This window comes from Pongo pygmaeus, chromosome 9 (assembly GCF_028885625.2).
Source record: "Pongo pygmaeus isolate AG05252 chromosome 9, NHGRI_mPonPyg2-v2.0_pri, whole genome shotgun sequence".
Taxonomy (NCBI): domain Eukaryota; kingdom Metazoa; phylum Chordata; class Mammalia; order Primates; family Hominidae; genus Pongo; species Pongo pygmaeus.
The window spans coordinates 72,451,366-72,471,257 of record NC_072382.2 but is presented as its reverse complement, the minus strand read 5'-3'; the positions used below and the strand labels follow the sequence as shown (position 1 = coordinate 72,471,257).

The window sequence follows — 19,892 nt, the reverse complement described above, 5'->3', positions numbered from 1 at the left end:
ACTGCTTGAGGCCAGGAGTTCAAGACCAGCCTAGTCAACATAGTGAGAACTTGTCTCTACAAAAAAATAAACAAGTATAAAAAAAAAAAAGGGCCGGGCACCGTGGCTCACGCCTGTAATCCCAACACTTTGGAAGGCCGAGGCGGGTGGATCATGAGGTCAGGAGATCGAGACCATCCTGGCTAACACGGTGAAACCCCGTCTCTACTAAAAATACAAAAAGTTCTCCAGGCGTGGTGGCGGGCGCCTGTAGTCCCAGCTACTCTGGATGCTGAGGCGGGAGAGTGGTGTGAGCCCAGGAGGCGGAGCTTGCCGCGAGCCGAGATCTCAACACTGCACTCCAGCCTGGGTGACAGAGCGAGACTCCGTCTCAAAAACAAAAAAAACAAAAAAACAAAACAAAACAAAAAAGATGTAACGTGATCCATGGGATATCTGTTTCTACCCCAGCCATTTAAGTGCTCCAAACCTTAAAGTACCCATAGTTACTACACCTGTGACTGGAACCAATGATCCCTTTTACTCCCTACCAGGACATACCAATGTGTAGGCAGTTCTCTTTGCTTAGACATGAAGCAGTTTTAACACTGGCCCTTGTGAAGCCACAATGTACCAAAAGTACTATGCCAAACATTTATAACCTTTATAAAAATTCCACATTTCCATATTGGCCACCTCAAAATGGAAACAGATAACTCCCTAAATGTTAACTGGCTCTACTCTCCTAATATTAAACATAAAAACCACATGGGAAATATAGATATTCAAGTAGAAGTAGCATAAACCTGTCATAAATCATAAACAAAAACTCTTTGTGGGACAGCATGGATGACAAATGGTCTACTATGTAAATTTTAGAATGAGGCAGACAAAGTTGGAAGGCTGGTTAATTTTCCCCTCGTTCTCCTGCTTCAGCTTCATTTCCTTGGATTCCGATGAAGGACCTGAGATTTTTATAAGTCATCTAAAAGCCTTGCTGATTACTCAGGAGCCTTAGTAGAAGTCTGAAGGGTTGCTCTATTGAGGCCTCATGTATTCAGCCTCCTACTGGTAACTTTTCTGCATAACTGGACTGTAACCCCAGTTACAGATCTTTTAAAATTTTAGCCATTTCTGAAGTAAGTCTTTCTTCCTACAGATTATTGTGACTAGAGTGTTAACTTTTCTTTGTATGAATCAAAGCATGTCTTCAGGGCCTCTTGCACTATTACCCCAGTACCTAGATTCCTATATACATTCTTATGATTGCCTCTTATAGTTTTCTTCTTATAGTTTTATCTCTTCTTTGATTCATTCTCATTTCTTTTTTTATAGACACATTTATTCAGCATCACTATCAAACTATTACATTTAGCAATCAACAGCATGAGTAAAAAAAAATATCTACACTAAAACTCATTGTTGGCGTGCTTTACATTTTCCACAGAAAAGAAACTAAAATAACCTGTTATACAATTAGTCACAAATACAGTCCTACTTTTTTTTTTGCCTATACACATTAATATTGTCTAAAACATGTCTTCTTTGTAGCAGCTAGGCCCTGCCACCACTGTGCTTGGCTGAGTTCACAAATCTGTTGTAACCTGTAGCTTCTTTGTCACTTCTCTGGCTCTCTTCTCCTGCTAAGCATTTTTCTGGCAGTAATTAAAATCTGCCACTGCCATAGCTACTGACTGGAACCACCATAGCTGCCTTGGTTTTGTGTTTTGGCCAGTATAGAATCCAGAGCTTCTGCGTCCAAAGTTTCCTCCCTTCGTGCATCCAAAATTTGAGGACTGATTGTTATAATTGCCAAAATTATTGTAGCTGTCACCACCTCCAAAATTGCTTTCACTGCCACCAACAAAGCTGCTTCTGCCTCCATCGTTGTTATAGCTGTGAGAGCTGACACTCCTGCTGTAGCCACTGCGCTGATTTCCATAATCCTGCCTCCACTTCCATAGCCTCTGCTTCCTTCAGCGTAACCAGGGCTGCCCCCTCTATAACCACTGTTGTTACCAAATCCATTATAGCCATCCCCGTTGCTACCAGATCACTACCAGCATGGCTGCTACCAAAGTCACCACAACCACTGAAGTTTCTCCTCCATGACCAAAGTTGTCATTCCCACCAAAACCACGTCCACGACCATCACCAGGGTTTCCAGAACCACTTCGACCTCTTTGGCTAGATGAAACACTAGCCATCTCTTTCTTCGACAAGGCATCCCTAACTTCATAGTTGTGGCCATTCACAGTATGGTATTTCTTTTTTTTTCTCTTGAGGCAAGGTCTTGCTCTGTCGCCCAGGCTGGAGTGCAGTGGTGTAAACACAGCTCACTGCAGCCTGGACCTCCTGGGCTCAAGTGATTGTCCCATCTCAGCCTCCCGAGTAGCTGGGACTACAGGCGCGCACCACTGCACCTAGTTAATTTTTGTATTTTTTGTAGAGATGAGGTCTTGCCATGCTGCCCAGGCTGGTCTTGAACTCCTGGGCAAGTGATCCCCTGCCTCGGCCTCCCAAAGTGCTAGAATTACAGGCATGAGCCACTGCACCCAGCCAGTATTTCTTTTAAAAATATTTGTTTATTTATTTTGAGACAAAGTCTCACACTGTCGGCCAGGCTGGAGTTCAGTGGTGTGAGCATGGCTCACTGTAGCCTTTACCTCCCAGGCTCAAACGATCTTCCTGTCTCAGCCTCTTGAGTAGCTGGGACTATAGGCACATGCCACCACACCCAGCTAATTAAAAAAAATTTTTTTTAAATTTAAAATGTATCTTTTTTAAAGCCCCCAACAAATATCCTTTTCATAGTTAAGTGGGCATGTGGTCTTTGAGAATCTTCTCTTGATACAGCTCTTCCGTCCACCTTATGTAGCCTTGCATTCACGGCTGCATCCACCTCCTCCACAGTGGCATATGTGACAAACCCAAAGCCCCTGGAGCACTTGGTATTTGGATCTCTCATTACCACATTCTGTGAGCGCTCCCTGTTGCTCAGAATGGCTCATTGGACCCTCACTGGTCATTTCAAAGCTCAACTCTCTGATGAAGAACTTCTACAGCTGTTGGGACTCCTTAAGAGACTCTGACTTAGACATGATAGCAGTGGGAAGAGAGACTTTAATGATGTTTTCAGTGGCATCCATGGGCAGAAAAAGCCATTCTCGTTTCTAATTGCTGAATATACTCTGCTGTGAAATTAGACTTAGGGCAAACTGAGACTCAGTAGGCATGTTATAGAAAAATATATAATCAGGCCAATTGTGGTGGCTCACAGCTGTAATCTGAGCACCTTGGGAGGCTGAGGCAGGAGGATTACTTGAGCCCAGGAGTTCAAGACCAGCCTGGACAACATAGGGAGACTGTATCTCTACCAAAAAAAAAAAAAGCTAGATATTGGCACAGAGACCCTAAAAGAGACTTTTTAAGAGTCTCTTAAAAGAAAAGAAAAATATATAATCATTTGTGTAGGGGCAGCTAGTTTGGTTAAGTGCCATGTTTGCTTGCTTCTCTTCTGGATAGCAGAGGCTATGTATTGTGGGCCCTTCAGATGTGCCAGATGGCTCTATTGGTGATGGTGCCCTTCTTGCAGAGCTGGCAGGGAGTTCTAACAGGCTGGCAGTATGAGAATTCATGACCTGTGTTCTATTCAAACCTCTGGTGGGGTTTGCTCCATGGGCAAAAGATTTGTTGCAGTGGGATGGTACTGTTAGGTTGTCCTTAACAGTATGAGTTGGGCAGACAAGGGCCTACCTAAGACCATTGTCTCCTTGACTGGACCATACTTTTTGAGAGCAGTGCTATTTTCTTTTCTGGAGCCTACATGGCAAATCAGGGCATTTATTTAGTCATTAAACAAATTCTTATTTAATAGGTATTAAAGCCAGGCACTATTCGAAGGCTAGGGATTCCACAGTGTGCAAAACAGATAAGATCCCTGCTTTTAGGGAGCTTGCATTCTAGTGCTCTGTATGTCACAGGTGATTAAGTGATAAGAAAACTTTGAAATTAGGCAGAACTGTGATCAGATTATAGTAGTCTAGTGACTTTCCCTTTGGTTTTCTCAGGGTAAAGTGGTAGTTAATGATTCCTACCATTACAGGGTTGTTGTCAGGATTAAGTGAGAAAAGTGCTGTTTAAAGTTCCCAACACAAAGAATTCTCAAAACTCGACAATAGAAAATAAGCCAGGCCAGGTGTGGTGGTGGCTCACGCCTGTAATCCCAACAACTTTGGGAGGCTGAGGCCGGCAGATCACTTGAGGTCAGGAGTTTGAGACCAGCTTGGCCAACATGGCAAAACCCTATCTGTACTAAAAATACAAAAAAATTAGCTGGTGTGGCGACACGTGCCTGTAATCCCAGTTACTGGAAAGGCTGAGGCAGGAGAATCGCTTGAAGCTGGGAGGCAGAGGTTGCAGTGAGTGGAGATTGCACCACTGCATTCCAGATTGGGCAACAAAGTGAGACTCTGCCTCAAAAAAAAAAAAAAAATGAAGAAGAAGAAGAAGAAGAAAATAAGCCACTTAATAAAAAATGGGAAAAGATTTGAACAGAGACTTCAAAGTAGATATATGGATGGCTAATAAGCTATGAAAAGATACTCAATATTATTAACCGTTAGGGAAATGCAAATTAAAACCATAATGAGGTATCACCACATGCCTGTTAGAATGACTAAAAATAAAAAATGGACAATATCAAGTCCTGGACGAGGAGGAAGAGCCACTGGAACTCTTGCTGATGGGAATGCAGGATGATACAGCCAGTCTGGAAAAGTTTCACAGTTTCTTTTTTTTTTTTTTTAATAGGTTCTTTTTTTTAATTTAATTTTATTATGATTATACTTTAAGTTTTAGGGTACATGTGCACAATGTGCAGGTTAGTTACATATGTATACATGTGCCATGCTGGTGTGCTGCACCCATTAACTCGTCATTTAGCATTAGGTATATCTCCTAAAGCTATCCTTCCCCCCTCCCCCCACCCCACAACAGTCCCCAGAGTGTGATGTTCCCCAAGTTTCTTACAAAGTTAAATATATGTCCCAGCAATTCTTCCTCTAGGTATTTACCCTATAAATAAATGAAACTTTATATTCACAGTAGAACCTGTACATGAATGTTTATAGTATCTTTATTTGTGATTGCCAAAAACTGGACATAACCCAAATGTCCTTCAATGTATGAACGGATAAACAGACTATGGAAGACTACTGAGCAATATAAAGGCATGAATTTTTTGGATCAACACCTCTGGGGAAAAGCAAAACCAAAAAGCAAAAACAAAAAGCAAAACAAAGGCATGAACTACTAATATACACAACATACGTGAATCTCAGAGGCATTATCTGAGGGAAAGAAACCAGTCTCAAAAAATTACATACTATGTGATTCTATTTATATGACATTCTGAGAAAGGCAAAACTATAGGGATGGAGACTAGGTCAGTGGTTATCAGGGGTTATTATTGTAGGGGAGGATTTGACCACAAGGGGAAAGCATGGAGGAAGTTTTTGGGGAGTAATGGACTAACTGTTCTGTGTCCAGATTGCAAGGGCAGTTACATGAATCTATTAATAAATATGTATTAAAACTCATAGAACTATGCTCCAAAAAGTTAAATTTCATCATATGTTAATTTTTTTAAAGTTCCCAGCGTAGTACCTGACATGTAATTCAAGCTCAGTGAATGCTTGCTACTTTCCCTTTTCTCTTTTCCTCTATATATACAGGAAATCAACTAGCATCTGACAGTTGTATTTTTCTTAGATAGGGTCTCACTATGTTGCCTAGGCTGGTGTTGAACTCCTGGGCTCAAGAAATCCTCCTGCCTCAGCCTCCCAAAGTTCTGGGATTACGTGTGTGAGCCACCATGCCTAGCCTGACAGTTGTTTTTTTTTGGAGATGGAGTCTCACTCTGTCACCCAGGATGGAATGCAGTGGTACAGTCTTGGCTCACTGCAACCTCTACCTCCTGGGTTCAAGCGATTCTCCTGCATCAGCCTGCCTAGTAGCTGGAACTACAGGCGCGTACTGCCACACCCAGCTAATTTTTGTATTTTTAGTAGAGATGGGGTTTCGCCATGTTGATCATGCTGGTCTTGAACTTCTGACCTCAGGTGATCTGCCCGCCTCCAGCTCCCAAAGTGCTGGGATTACAGGCATGAGCCACCACGCCTGGCCCCTGACAGCTGTATTTTAATGTTTGTCTGATGTATTTTGAGCCCCTTTAGGGAAAGAACTGCTCTTATCTGGTTTGTCTCTGTTTTCCCCAGTGCCCAACAAAGTCTGTTATAGAATATGTGCTTAATCACTGTGTTGAATGACTGACCAATATTGCTATAGCAGAATGCTATCATTCTGCTATGGGAGTCTTAGCAAGGGTGTGATCACACATTTTAGGGGATAAGGATGAGTAGGTAGCAGTATGAATCCAGGAAGCTACAAGATCTACTTTTGACTTCTGTTAGTGTCTGCGGTGTCTGGTATAGAAGTATAACACAGAGTTATGAGCTTATGCTCTGGAATCATACAGACTCCATTCTGCCTCTTCCAGCTGTGGAAACTTGGGGACGTTACATAGTCCCTTTCCACCTCAGTTTCTTCATTAGAAATTGGAGTAATAATAGTAGTAGGCTTTTCATGAAGTTGTTGCAAATATTAAATGAATAATGCATATAAAGCACTTAATACAATGCCTGGCACATAGAAGAGGCTCAATTAAAATTTTTATGTTTATTATTGTTATCATCAGAAAGAACATATATTTTGATGCAAACAAGCCTGTATTCAAAACTTGGCTTTGCCACTTACTGGCTATACAACTTTAGGCAAATAACCTTACCTTTCTGAGCCTTGATTTTTTTTTTTTTAAGCTATTTGAGGAGGGATGTTGCAGGGATGTTGTGAGGAATTAATGTATGTAAAGCCCCTAGCGCAATGCCTGGTACGTGATAGGTGCTAAAGCCATGTTTTTTTCTCCCTCAACATGAGGGTACAATAGTGAGGGCTGGCCTGTATAGCAAAATTCTAGATCAGCTCTATCACCATCCCGTGGCACCACAGCATTTAGCCATGGGAGCCACTCCCAGCAGTGTGCCTGACTTGACTAGGGCCAGGAGACTGTAGGAGGTAGAGGTAGTTCTGTTTTTGCTTAAGTGGTTGATATTAAGAGGGAGGGCATGATAAAGCAGGATCACACATTTATAGGGACTACAACTTTTCTGGCAGCTCACCCAGCCTCCTACATATGCCTGTGTACTTTTTTTTTTTTTTTTTTTTGAGACGGAGTTTTGCTCTTGTTGCCCAGGCTGGAGCGCAATGGCGCTATCTCGGCTCACTGCAACCTCTGCCTCCCAGGTTCAAGTGATTCTCCTGCCTCAGCCTCCTGAGTAGCTGGGATTACAGGCATGCACCACCACGCCCGGCTAATTTTGTATTTTTAGTAGAGACGGGGTTTCTCCATGTTGGTCAGGCTGGTTTTGAACTTCTGACCTCAGGTGATCTGCCTGCCTCGGCCTCCCAAAGTGCTGGGATTACACGTGTGAGCCACCATGCCTGGCGCCTGTGTACTTTTAAAAAGGTCTGGCTTTTGGGCCAGGCATGGTGGCTCATGCCTGTAATCCCAGCATTTTGGGAGGCCGAGGCGGGCGGATCACTTGAGGTCAGGAGTTTGAGACCAGCCTGACCAACATGGTGAAACCACGTCTCTACTAAAAATACACAAATTAGCTGGGGTTGGTATCAAGTGCCTATAATCCCAGCTGCTCGGGAGGCTGAGGCATGAGAATCACCTGAACCCCAGGGAGGCGGAGGTTGCAGTGAGCCGGGATTGTGCCACTGTACTCCAGCCTGAGCGACAGAGTAGAAATGTCATGAGACCTGTTTAGAGTTTAGTGGGGGTAGAAATAGACTTGTTTTCTATGTTTTTCATTGTCCCACCCAGAGGCATGCTAGGTCCTGGGAGGCTGTGAGAGTTTGGGAAGCTGGCATCAGGTTCCCGATGCCACCATTTGGCTTCACCCCTCCCACCATTTGGCTTTAGCTCATGCTACTAGTTCATGTTATACTGTATTTCCTTACTCTATGCTATAGCCACCCCAAACAGAATCAGAGCTAAGGGAGCTAAACTCTGAGGGGAGCAGTCAGCAGGTTCACTTGCAATATCTAAAGTGCCAGGAGGAACTTGGACTTTATAGGTAGTAGTATATAGGGAGAGAGTAGGAAGCCCAGTGCTGTGGTTAATATGGGCCAAATTAGATGAAGATTAAGTAGCTGGGTTATTTGCAGATGTTATTACCATAATTAATAATAATTGTATTCCCTTTTATGCTCTGGGCCTCACTTTCTTATATTCAGATAGCTGTAGACAACCCTTAAGTGTTCAGCCTCTAGTCTCTCCCGGAAAGCCCATGTTGTGCATGCTGCCAGTGATCTTCCTAACGTACATTTGGGTTCTGTGTCTCCTGCATGATTTCCTTTTCCTTTTTCCTTTAACTTCCTGTACCTACCACTCCATCTCTTTAAATCCAATTTTACCTTTCTTTTCTTTGTTTTTCATTGAAATATATTTTTAAAAGACTCAGGGTCTTGTTCTGTCCTCTAGGCTGGAGTGCAGTGGCACAATCATGGCTCACTGTAGCCTTGAGCTCCTGGGCTCAAATGATCCTCCTACCTCAGCCTTCCAAGTAGGTAGGACTACAGGTGTGCACCACCACACTAGGCTAACTATTTTTGTAGAGACAGGGTCTTGCTATGTTGCCAAGTCTGGTATTGAACTCCTGGTCTCAAGCAACCCCTCACCTCAGCCTCCCGAGTTGCTGGGGGTTACAGGTGAGAGCCACTGCACCTTGGCTACCTTTGTTAATTCTCTAGACATACCTCCTACCACTTTGGTCTGGCTCCAATCTTCTTTGTCTTATAAACATTTTATGTTTATTTCCAGTCCCCTTTCTTTGCTCAGGTAGTTCTCCTTACCTGGAATTAAACTCTTGTGTCCCTCCCCGCACCCCTAGCCCTGTCTGTATCAATCTTAGTTGTCCTCTGGAATGTGCCAGCTTCATTTTATATGAACCTTCCCTGACTTTCCCATTCCCACTGATCTTCCTCATTTCAATACTAACTCCCATAGTACATAGTGTCTATCGCTCAATTTAGCACTTAATTAGAAATTGCCTTGCTTTGTGCCCTAATGATTTTGATTGTATTGTTTTGTCTATAGCTTTGTCTTCCTGCACTAATACTGGCATTATTAAAACACAACTCATCAGATTACTTCTACCATGTGCCAAGCCAAGCTGATTACATATAAAGTTTTGTTTAATCCTTAACCACTCTGTGAACTAGGTGTTATTAACTCCATTTTAGAGATGATAAAACTATAAATGAGTGGCTTACTTTTGCTTGTTTAATTAATCTAAACTCTGGGTCTGTCCTTCAATGCTCCCACCATTTGGCTTTAGCTTATGCTGCTAGTTCATGTTATACTGTGTTTCCTTACTCTATGCTATAGCCACCCCAAACATGCTCTTCATATCTTATCACTGTGCCCCTGTTCCAGATAAATCCTTATCCTGGCATTTCTCTGCTTCCCACTTTGCCTGTAAAAATCAAGCCAGGTTTGGTGGTTCATGCCTATAATCTCAGCTACTTGGTTGAGACAGGAGGATTGCTTGAGGCCAGGAGTTCTAGACCAAGCTGGGCAACAGAACAAGATGCCATCTCTTAAAAAAAAAAAAAAAAACAACCCACAGATTTCAGTGCAATGCCTGGAATAAAACAACAACAACAACAACAACAATAACGACAAACAACAAATAGAAACAAAAGGAAAAAGAAATTTCATTTGTCCACCAAGGCCTAGAAGGGTTTCGGAACCTCAGCATTATTGATATTTTGGGCCACATAGTTCTTTGTTGTGGGGAGCTGTCTTGTACATTGTAGGATGTTTAGTAGCATTCCTAGCCTCTACATACTGGATGCCAGTAGCAAACCTTTCCCCTTCCCCCTTCCAGTTTGACAACCAAAAATATTGCCAGTTACTATTGTCAGTTGTCAATTTTCAAACTGCCCCTTGTTGAGAACTACTGGCCTAGATTAAATGTTGCTTCATTCAAGAAATATATATATATATTTTTGGAGACGGAGTCTTGTTCTGTCGCCCAGGCTGGAGTGCAGTGGTGTGATCTCGGCTCACTGCAACCTCTGCCTCTTGGGTTCCAATGATTCTTCTGCCTCAGGCTCCCTTTCATCATGTTGGCCAAGCTGGTCTTGAACTCCTGACCTTGTGATTCATCCGCCTCGGGCTCCCAAAGTGTTGAGATTATAGGCGTGAGCCACCACGCCTGGCCAATCCAAGAAATCTTGTTTGTTCTCCTACAGTGGGAAGTAATCCTTTCTCATGTTCGAGAGTACTTGGCATGAACCTTATGTTTGTCATGTTGCTCTGTTCTGTGTTGTAATTGGGTCCATCCTTAACTGTCCTACCAGATTGTGAGTTCCTTTAGGGGTCATGAACTAGGTTTTATTCATTGCTGTTTCTCATAACATTGTGTTTGGTTCAGGACCTTTCTCATAAGAGTGCTGAGTTGAGGTTTTTTTGAATTTTGAATTTGAAAACAAAGATACTATCTTATTGTTTTATGCCCTGTAAATTGTTTCTCTAGTGCAAAGGAGGAGTACAGAGTGGGCTGGTCAATGGTGATGGAGACAGAGTGCTTTGGACTTGTGAGTTCCCTGTCAGGATAAAAGCTGAAGTCAGTGTTGGGTTGTTTTTCTGGAGTTGCTACAGTCTGGGCTCTAGACATGTTAGTATGTGACCTATACGTCTGATCTCCTCTGTGACCTTCTTCCCTGCCCTTCTGCCCTATGTTATGAATCATGTGCAGAATCTGGATGGAGGTAAGATTACTGTACTTAAAATGATAGGAAAGACTTTGAGAATAACACATACTATAGGAGCACAAGTGAAGAAAAAAAGGAAAACACTGAGAATGCCCAAAGGCTATGTAGTAGAGCAAAAGTATGTACTTTTAAAGCAAGAAAGATGATAGTTTCAGGTATACTTTGCCAATTATTAGTTGTTTGACTTTGGAAAGTTTTTCTCTCTCTCTTTCTCTTTCTTTTTCTTTTCTTTTTGTTTCTTTTTTCTTTTCTTTTCTTTTCTTTCTTTTTTTTCTTTAATAGAGTCTTGCTCTGTCGCCCAGCCTGGAGTGCAGTGGCATGCTCATAGCTTACTGCAGCCTCAAACTCCTGGGCTCAAGCAATCTTCCCACTACAGCCTCCTGAGTAGCTGGGACTACAGGTGCATGCCACCATGCCCAGTTAATTTTTATGTTTTTTGTAGAGATGGGGTTTCGCCATGTTACCCAGGCTGGTCTCAAAACTCCTGGGCTCAAGAAATCTCTGCCCACCTCAGCCTCCCAAAATCCTGGGATTGTAAACATGAGCCACCGCACCCAGCCTGGAAAATTTTCTTAAACTCTGTGAACTTTCATTTCCTTACCGTCAAATTAGTCAGTAATTCCTACCTTGAAAGATTATGGCAAAGATGAAATGAAATCATGTATATCAAGTACCCAGCCTGTGGTCTAGTTTATAGTAGCAGTATTTCTACTTCTTTAACTCATACTACCATTGCTATGATGTGCTAGGCTAGTGCTGTGTACTCTTGCATATGCTGTCTCATATAATCCTTACAAGAAATCTCTGAGACAGACATTAATTTTTTTCTGTATAACCAATAAGGAAAGAGACTGAGTTAGCTCATAGTTAACCATTTTTGAGGTTATTGTAACTCAGATGTGCCTCAGGCTGATGATAATGTTCTAAAATTAGATTGTGGTGATAGTTGTATACTTCTGTGAATATACTAAAAACTATTGGGTTTTATACTACAATTAGTATGTGAATTAAATCTCAATAAAGATGTTTTTTAAAAAAGTGTCACTGCATTGGTTGGAGTGGTGGTCACCTTTCGCTTGCCTTTCTGTAGCCCAGCCCGTAACAATCCTTAGGGCCCTGTAGAAAGCACTTTGAAAGTCATGTTGATTTCTATCTCCATTTTTTTTTTTTTTTTTTGAGACAGAGTCTTGCTCTGTCACCCAGGCTGGAGTGCAGTGGCGTGATCTCTGCTCACTGCAGCCTCCATCTCCTAGGGTCAAGTGATTCTCATGCCTCAGCCTCCCGAGTAGCTGGGGATACAGGCATGCACCACCATGCCTGGCTAATGTTTTTGTGTTTTTAGTAGAGAAGGGGTTTCTCTATGTTGGCCAGGCTGGTCTCGAACTCCTGGTCTCCAGTAATCGGCCTGCCTTGGCCTCCCAAAGTGTTGGGATTACAAGTGTAAGCCACCGTGCCCTGCCTCTATCTCCATTTCCCCTACCTCCAACTTTGATAGAGATGCAGTGGTGCTTTGAAGTCTGAAGTACCATGGTTGCTGGAAGTGGATCCCTGGTTAGCTAACTGACAGCGAGGTTGCCTCAGTTCCTGGGGAGGTATAGATGACTTTTGAGAATGTCAGACTGAAGAGTCCTGGAGCATTCTCTTTTGGAGAATTTCTCCCTGTTTCCCTCTTTTTATTCCTTCCTTTTCCTTTTTTGTAGTTAGTACTGCTTCTGGGGAAGTGAAGATGTCAAAGAATCTATGGGACAACCTGGTGGCAATTCCCTCTTACCCATATACCAGGGGCCTGAATCAATTTCTTGACCCCTACTATGTGATATTACATGTGAGGAGTTGTCAAAGACAGCTAGCCAAGTGGCTGTAGTTTTATTTTTCCTTGATTCACCTTGTGCTCAGGGCCTCTCTCTGATTCCCATGGCTGCTATATCACTCCCAGAGGCCATACTGGCACCTGGGAAGCAGAGCTCTCCTTTTGGTCCCTGGACCCAATTCCGAACATAACTTTTCTTTGCATTCCCTGCACACAGCTTTGACAGCCTGGAGCTACTGCTGCTGCTGCTTTTTCTCTTTCTCCTCCTCCTCCTCCTCTTTCTCCTTTCTTTTTTTTTTTAGATGGAGTTTCCTCTTGTTGCCCAGGCTGGAGTACAGTGGCACAGTCTCAGCTCACTGCAACCTCCGCCTCCTGGATTCAAGCGATTCTCCTGCCTCAGCCTCGCGAGTAGCTGGGATTACAGGCATATGCCACCATGCCCGGCTAATTTTTGTATTTTTAGTAGAGACGGGGTTTCATATGTTGGTCAGGCTGGTCTCGAACTCCTGACCTCAAGTGATCCACCCGCCTTGGCCTCCTAAAGTGCTGGGACTACTGGTGTGAGCAACCGTGTCCAGCCTCTTTCTCCTTTCTTAAAAAAATTTACTATATGCAAATTTACTTCAGCATTGGTTTCTGGTATATACATTTTGTTGCTACAGTAATTCTTCTTTGACTTCAGTTTGGAGGCACCTCTCTGCCTTTTTTCTTTCTAGTTCTCTGCCTGTATCCTGGTGCAATCATCATCTTGTCTCCTACTTCATGGAACATTCTGACCCCCTGCTCTTAATTCAGGCAAAGCATGGATTGAAGTCTGCTCAGGCCCTTTGGACAGAACAGAGATAGCTGACACCGTGGATGACATAATTTTTCAAGTGAAACCTGCTCCTTAGGCTAAAGAAATGTCCTGTTCCCATTCTTCCTTGTAAGTACTTATGGGGTGGCTGTAGAATTCACCTACCAGGAGTGGCTCATCAGTTTATAGGCCGCAACTTCTATTGAGTTCAAGTTATTTGGCCCAGCTCATACATTTAATCCTAACTTTTGTGAGTTTCTTAGAATAACTTTAGAATAAACTATTTGGACTTTGACTTTTTAAAAGTCTAAGCATGAGCTTTGGAGTCCAACCTGGGTTCAAATCCAAACCTTGCAATGTACTAAGTATACGGCCAAGTGATTTGGAGACTCACTTTCCTCATCTACAAAGTGGTGATGAAAATAAGATACTCTTTGTCATTAACAAGCCCTAGGCTAGTGAGAGAGACAATTATATAAACAGGCAGTGACAATAGCACATTTTAAGAGCTGTAATGGTAGTATGCATAGGGCCTGTGGGAGTTTCCAGAGGAATCAGGATGCAGTGATCTTATATGTACAGGTGTAGCAGAAGCCATATTGTCAGCCAGCACGCAGGCAAGGGTACCAGTTCCCAGACAAGCTGAGCTACATATCAGTGACAGTAGGCATAGTTTGCAATCTGTCCCAGTACCTTAGCCAGATACAAGATGAGGCAGCAGCTCCCCCAGATGGTACCCCTCATGTTTCCAGGAAAACCCGACGGTGGCTTGCTTTGACAGATAGGGAAATTCTTTCTCACTAAGCAGGCTGTTGTTTTCCTTCCTCCTCTCTTTGTTATTGAGTCTGCTTTGTCTTTTCTGGATGGTAATCCTGTCAATGACAGGGATGAGATATATTTGTAAGACTTGTTTGTATAGATGTCTGTATATGTGTATATGTCTATATGTGCCTTTGTGTTTGTGTTTTTTTGTATGTGTGTATACATCATTTTGTGCTTGTGTGGGTATGTGTCTTTGTGCATTTAGATGTGTCTGTGTATGATAAGAAGTGGAGGGAGAAGAGGAACACTGAGCCAAGGAAGTAGGGGCTGAAAGAAAGCCCATAAATGAGGTTGAGGATCAAGGAGAAGGTTAGGGACAAAGGGTTTGGTCTGAGGTATAGGACACAGGACCTGGAAGTAAAAGCAGAGCCAGAAATGTAATCAGCAGCCCAAAGATGCTGTCAGTCTAGGCAGAATCTGGGCCCCACAAAGTGGTAGGCAGAATGCAGGTATCACCTAGCAGCCAGGAATGGTCAAGCTAGCAGAGAGAGAAAAGCCATGCTTCAGAAATTAAAACTTCTGACTCTTCCTGTCTAAGGAGGAATTGGCAGCTGGCTCCCAAGGCCCTGCTTCCCTTCAGACCTAACTGGTGTTTGTGTTCGTTTGACTATATATGTATTTTTTCAAGTCCTTCTGTGCATGTCTGTGTCTGCATATGCCTCACATTCAGTGTACTTGTACTTCATAGCATTAACAAGAATTGTCTGATTCACTCAAGTTCAGTGAGTTTCCTTTCATTTCCTTTCATTCATTCTTGTGTTCTTCTCCTCACTTATAAATACCTCCTTTGAAATCTTTCTTACTTTTTGATGTGCTCCTTGCCTTCTTTCTCTCTTTTTTCTTCAAACATATTTAGTGTGTGCTATGTACTGGATGCTGGATATACTTTGCATATTCATTTGAAGACTAATAAGATGAATTTACTACCTACAAAGGTCTCACATATTACTGAGGCAAAAAAACATACATATTCAATCCCTATAGATATTGTAACAAGAGATGAGCCCTGCATGCTCTGGAAGTACAGAAAAGAGTTAACCCATCTGAGGATAACAGGAAACCCTACCCAGAAAAGGTATTGCCTGAGATGAATTTTTGGAGATGAATAGGAGTTTACATGGGGAGGGGGCTGAGCATGATACATCATGTGGAGTAACAAGTATGATGTCCTTGGGAATCTGTGGTCAGTGGTTCTTTTAACTCGAGCAAATGTAATAGTGGGGCAGGGAGAGAGAGGTTGGGAATAAGATTAGAAAGGCAGGCTGTAGCCAGATTTGTGTGCCATACTGAGGAAGTTGGATTTCATCCTAAAGTTGAAAAGCTAGAAGTAAACAGAGCTGGCCCTAATTCTGAGTGAAGGTATGTCAGGAGCAGGTTTTGCAGAGGAGGTGAAGTTGGAACTTGGTTTTTAAAGATGAGCAGGAGTTTACTAGATGAAGAAAGGAAGAAGAGCATTCCAGGAAAGGGGAACTTAACGAGTAAAGGCAGGAGGCAAAAAATATGGCAACTCTGGGAGACATCAAGTAGGGAAGTATCTAGAGAATAGTTACTTCATCTATAAGATAGGGACACCAGTAACATATACCTTTAATGGCTGATGTGAGGCTTGAAAAATATCCTTTGTAAACCATAGAGCTGTGTGCAAATTTCTATAGTTGTTGTGTTATCCAGTTTCTTCTAATTTTTTGTCAGTACCCAACATGCATCAGGCCTTCTCAGGTATAGATCCACATAGGCATACACCTCAGCAGTTTGGCACAGGCTTGATGAGAGGCATGCCCTCTTTTATCTAGCCATTTGGTGTCTTGAGGAGGCAGAGGTAAGATTAGAAGTCTCTGGGAAGTAACTGGTAAGATTAGAAGTTGCTGGGTCCCTTGACAAGGGGGCTCATACTCTTTATTCTTGTTTATCCTCAGACACTAGGTTTCTCCTCAGACAAACCAGTATAAATAGTATGAGCCCCCTTGTCAAGGAGACCTAGGTTCAGAATAGTCAAACCCATATGAAGCATCTTCTACATATAGGCACTGTAAGGGACTGTGCCTTAAATTATCTCCTTTTCTCCACATTGTAACTGTGAGGTAGTTTGCATTTTACAGGCTCTAGGTGACACAGTGGTAAGTGGCAGAAATGTGATTCAAGACATTATCTGTGAAATTCTTTTTCCTCTGTGACACTTCATAAGCTTTGTGATTTCTCTGGATGTTGACCAAGCTACGTGATCAGTTAAGAGTGGAAAACTTCGTGTGGTCTCAGGCAGTATGGGGATGGAGGAGCTGGAGAGAAAGTTGCTTGGCTCTGTCTTTGGGATTGAGTGGTAACACTTTCCTCTGCATAGAGCAGTGGTTCTTTCCTTCAAGGACCAACTCTCTTCTATATATCTGTCTCACCTAGATGCTTTCAATATGTCTGATTAATCTGTGTGTCCTTGGATCTCAGCACAAGACCTGTCACGTAGTAACTACTCAGTAAATATTGGTTAGGCAAATGAAAGAACAAATGGTGCTTAACAAAGGCTTCTGGAACTCCCAATGCCTGCACTATTCTTCTGCCTTCTCTAGTGTAGTACAATACTCTTAATAGGATATTTTGTCCTTAAGGACACACACACACACACACACAGTGTGTATATATATTTTGTATTGCTCATTGATGCATAAGCCTAAATCCTCCCTCTTAGAGTTGATTAGATGCCAGAAGCTTCTTGGGAGAGGCATGAGTTTGTTTTATTGTCTTATATTCTTTGTCCCTAAGCCTCTTCCCATACCACTGCCCAAAGGTGAGTGTCATTTATAAGGAACACGTGATGAGCTCTAATTCTTTTTGCCAAGTCTATTGAAGTGGGTGTTCTATTTTGGAAATGGAGTCCTAGAGGTTTTCCTGCTGTTGAGTGTTTGGCTGGGTTTGTGGTCCTCTCAGGGTGTTTGAAAGCCATGTATAGGGATGGTAGCATGAGGGAAAACTGAGTGGGGAATTGAAGTTGCTGTTTGTTCATGGGGATTGTCAGGGAGAGAGATTTCCTTAGCACCTGAAGCCAGAGCAGAGGGTGGATTTATTATATCTAGTCCAGGGATCAGCAAACTGTTTTTTTCGTATAGCCTGCAAACTAAAAATGATTTTTACATTTTTTCTTTCATAATTGAGATTTTATTGGTTGAGGATCAGTACAGACATTTCAATTTGTACACAATTCTTAACATATGTACTGAAAATCTAAAAAGCCATGTATTGTAATTCTTTTTTTTAAAGTTATTCCAGTGACTTTCCAGCTTAAAATTTGGAAGCAAATTGTCCTTAAGAGGCTATCAAGTACCGGTATCTTCACATGTTGATAAGCTGTTACATATGTCCCACCAATTCACAACTGAATAGCATGTATACTACATATTCAAATTTTTAATCTTTCGCAGCACAGTAACCAAGTGATTAGGAAAACAAGACTACCACAACCAAAGATGTTACAGAGTACACACAATTCTGACAGGGAGAGCCATGATCAAGGAGTGGTTTTCTTTAGGAAACAATTCTACTAAAAAATAACATGGGAATAGAAGTAATTTAAAATGTTCAAGACATTAAATGCAGGACTGACTCCATATTGTCATTTAATATGCACTGTATTATAGGATATAAAAACTAACCCCCATCTATGGAGTGTTAAGCTGACACCAAAGACAGTCAAAACCTCCCATAATTCAATAACCCACACTGTTTTCTGGTTGTACCAAAAAATAAACAATCAGCGAATGATTTCACCTCTTAAATAAAGCATTTACACTTAAAAGATGGGATGAGGTGGGATTCCCTCCTTCTTAAAAATGTTTCTAGAGCTACTAAAAAACTTGCATTTACAAAATAGTTGATAAAATATTCCTCTGGATTGTACAAGAAGGGAGACAGGGACCATTGATAATATATGATGTGTGGTATTATTCAGACTTGGCTTCTTTCTCTCCTGCCTCATTAGAGGCTGTACTCTCCTCAGTTTTCTTTTCCCTGTTTACTGCAGGTAAATGTTCTTTAGTTTCTTGGTTAGCCACTTCGGCCTGTTTTCCCTTCGCTCCCCTTTTCCCTTTTGTTTGCACTTGTTGTCTGAAGATTTATCCTTCGCTGCTGCCTTTTTCGGCTTCGCTTCCACTTTTGCAGGAGCAGGTTTAGCAGACAACCGCGCCGATCTCCTCTTGGGCTCTTCCTTGGCGGCCCCTTCGGCGGAGCTGACCTTCCTCTTAGGCATCCTGGCGGCGTGGAGGGCGCGTGCGGCGGCGCACCGAGAGCCTTCGCGAAGCTGGGCTGCCTGGTCGCTGCCGCTCCTCCCGCCGCCCGAGCTGCTGAGACCCCCCAGCAGGGGCGGTGGGAGAACCCTGATTTTTACATTTTAAAATAGTTTAGGGGGAAAGCTAAAGAAGAATTTCAAGATGTGAAATTTATATGAAATTGAAATTTCAGTGTCTGTAAAGTTTTATTGGCATACAGCCACTCTCATTCATTTACATATTGTCTATTGCTGCTTTTACACAAGAACAGCAGAGTTGAGTAGTTGCGACAGAGACCATATGGACCACCAAGCCTAAAATATTTACTGTCTGACTCTTTACAGAAAAAGTTTATCTGGCCTCTAGTCTAACCTATCAATTTTTAAAAAACAGCTTTTTGGAGAAAGAATTCACATACTGTGCAATTCACCCATGTATGTACAATTCACTGGGTTTTAGTATATTCACAGATATTTGCAACCATCACCTCAGTCAATTAAAAACATTTTTGTCACCTCAAAAAGAAACCACATACACATTAGCTATTGTTCTCTCTCCACATTTCCCCCAGCCCTAAGCAACCACGAATCTACTTTCTCTTTCTGTAGTTTTGCCTATTATGGACATTTCATGTAAATTCAATCATATAATATGTGGTCTGTTGTAACTAGCTTTTTTCACTTAGCATGTTTTCAAGGTGCATTCATGTTGTGTCAGTACTGCCTGTACATGTTCATGTATATATATCTGTACTTTATTTCTTTTCATGACCAAATAATATTCTATTGCATGGACATACCAGTTTTGTTTACCATTCATCAATTTATAGACATCTGGTTTGTTTCACTTTTTGGCTATAATGAATACTGCTGCTATAGGCATGTTTAAGTTTTTGTGTGGACATGTGTTTTATGTTTTGTTTGGACGTGTACTTTTATTTCTCTTGGGTACATACATATGAATAGAATTGCTGAGTCATATGGTTAACTGTGTTTACCTGTTTTAGGAACTGCCAGAGTATTTTCCATATAAAAATGGTTCAAGTGGCTAAACCATTTTTACATTCCAGCCAGCAGTGTATGAGGGATCTGTTCTCTCCACATGCTCATCAACACTTGTTATTGTCTGACTTTTTGATTACAGTCATCCTAGTTGGTATAAAGCAATATCTCATTATGATTTTGATTTACATTTCTCTGATGACTAATGGTATTGAACATCTTTTCATGTGCTTAATGGTTATCTGTATATCTTCTTTAGAGAAATATTTTCTCAGATCCTTTGCTCATTTATTTTATTTTTTATTATTTTAAAAAATTTCCATCTT

General features: G+C 41.9%; 1 protein-coding gene and 1 pseudogene across 2 annotated transcripts in view; one reads left to right on the top strand and one right to left on the bottom strand.

The window, feature by feature from the left end:
* The window catches only part of STIM1 (stromal interaction molecule 1), a 232,480-nt gene that overhangs the window by 117,198 nt on the left and 95,390 nt on the right, over window positions 1-19,892 (top strand). The gene's annotated exons all lie outside the window — the stretch shown is intronic.
* LOC129008196 (non-histone chromosomal protein HMG-14-like) lies at window positions 18,242-18,550 on the bottom strand (annotated as a pseudogene).